Here is a 2,487-nt window from a genome sequence, read left to right as displayed (position 1 = left end):
GTTTTTTTTTTTTTTGGTTCTCAAATCTAGTTTCGTTTTTAGTTTCAACCTTGATTTACCAATTTTTGCTTAGGAAATTGACAAGCGTCAAAACGTTTGTACGTTTAGAGATATTTTTACGTTCCATGGTCTATCGTATCAATGAGTAAAAGAAGAGCGACCTAATAGAAACTATGCCAACGTTTACTCGCACTATTTTCTTCTTCTTCTTATCTCTTTCTCCCCTCCTTCCTCGCCCCAACTTCTCTATTTCCTTTCCTACTCCTTCAACAAGTGTTTTTCTTTTGGGCTTCAATTGTAAGACTCAAAAGATCCCAGAAAAAGTATTAAGGGGTTTAAACAAGTAAAAGTGTCTTCAGCAAGTTATTTTACAGCCCCAACAAATAATTAAAGGAGTTAAAAGGCCTTTGGAAAAGAATTGAAAAAGAAAAAGTAAGCGAATGGATTTATAATTCCTTATCCAGAAGGAATTCAAGATTACGAAGAGGAGAAAAATAACCAGAAAAAGAATGAAGAATTTTAGAAAATATTTAGAGTTATGAGAAAAATAATAATAAAATATTAAAAAATTACCAAAATGCCCTTTTGTAATTCACTTTTAAGTATGAAACTGTTATTCGAAGAAAATCTGCAAGCAAATTTGGATTCTAGAGCCGTTAAGAAGACGTGATGTTCTTTAGATCCAACGGTTGGAATTTCAAACTGATGTTGGTAGCACCCTCATCGGAGTAGATATTTTTTACCTGAAGTCGAGAGAGTGTAAAATAAAAATTGAGAAAATTCACGACAATTTTAGAACAATGGTTTAAGACAATAATCGAGTGATGAAAATTCCTAAAACTCGAGTTTGAAGATTTTAGATTATGGCTTTTTCTTCCTCGGTTTTCTTCTAAATTCGAGGTCTACGGTTAGTCATTTTCCTTCCTATCAACTCCTACACGTTTTATATGGGATTTCCATCAAGTTTCGTGAAGAAATCGGGTTCTGAAAAGCTTTAGAATCGGCTGACGAACAAAAATTTTTCTGAGTTATTTCGTTGAGGAACATGTTTTTTTGACGAATTTTGGAAAGTTATAACTCTAGTTACAAACCACAAAAGAGTATAAAATTGGTCTCTATCTCTCCTTTGAAACTTCAATTAAATGTTTGTGAGGAATCGAGTCCATTTGAGGTTTATATAGAGCTGTACAAGGGCAAAAGGTCAAACTTTGACCAATAATAGTTAAAGGTAGCAATATGTTGATCTTTCTACAATTTTTGATCAATTTGGATATCTTCTAGACCTTTTTTCATGAAATTTTTTATGGTTCTTAAACTAGACTCAAAGATGAATCTAATAAAGAAAATTTGGAATAATTCGGATACCAAAAGCTTGAGAACGGAGATCCCAAATGTCGAAGACGAGATTAGTAAACACCTTGAACTTTTCTTAAGAAATACGTGAAAGAATCGCTTGGATTTCTATATGTACCAAGTATGAGTGGAGAATATTTGAAAGAAAAACATAAAGAACAGTGAGTGAACGCCCTAAACCGAAATTGCTCCGGATCAAATTGTTTAGACTAAATTGGATGTGTAATACTTCCCTACACACGACACACACGTGCGAGTGTGAGTCCCCAGGCGGTTTGCACCCCCTGGGCCCATCATAGTTCAGCTAGTTGTCCGTAGCTGGACGTCCGGTGGTCAACAAACTCCCGAGTATCATGTGAGACATGATGATGATCATCATCATAGTGCACGTGTTCGTACTCATCATCATAAATGGGAAAGTAACCTCATGCATATGAACACAATATGCATGAGGTCTCGATAGTATGAGTGGAGAATATTTGAAAGAAAAACATAAAGAACAGTGAGTGAACGCCCTAAACCGAAATTGCTCAGGATCAAATTGTTTAGACAAAATTGGATGTGTAGTACTTCCCTACACACGACACACACGTACGAGCGTGAGTCCCCAGGCGGTTTGCACCCCCTGGACCCATCATAGTTCGGCTAGTTGTCCGTAGCTGGACGTCCGATGATCAACAAACCCTCGAGTATCATGCGAGACATGATGATGATCATTATCATAGTGTACGCGTTCGTACTCATCATCATAAATGGGAAAGTAACCTCATGCATATGAACTCAATATGCATGAGGTCCCGATAGTTTTCCTATAATTTTCATCTTTAAATCATTCTTAAGACACAACTCTATACATCATTCACACATTACCCTTGGTAACATGCATGTACTGATTTTCATACGTTGTGTTATCATGCATAATCATCATGTCATCATATCATTTACATCATCGCATCATCATATAAAATCATCACACCAAGATATAATGTTCATAAATGACATATGCAATGGCCACTAGGCATGTGTCATTATACATAAGACAAGTCTTCGCCAGAGTTCTCCCTAAAATCGAGTACGTTTGAATTTTGTCCCTCGAAGTTGCTCCAAGTATCGTCAAGAGTTGTTTCCTATTAG

Source organism: Cucurbita maxima, unplaced genomic scaffold (genome assembly GCF_002738345.1).
Source record: "Cucurbita maxima cultivar Rimu unplaced genomic scaffold, Cmax_1.0 Cma_Scf00044, whole genome shotgun sequence".
Lineage (NCBI taxonomy): Eukaryota > Viridiplantae > Streptophyta > Magnoliopsida > Cucurbitales > Cucurbitaceae > Cucurbita > Cucurbita maxima.
This window is presented reverse-complemented; position numbering follows the sequence as displayed.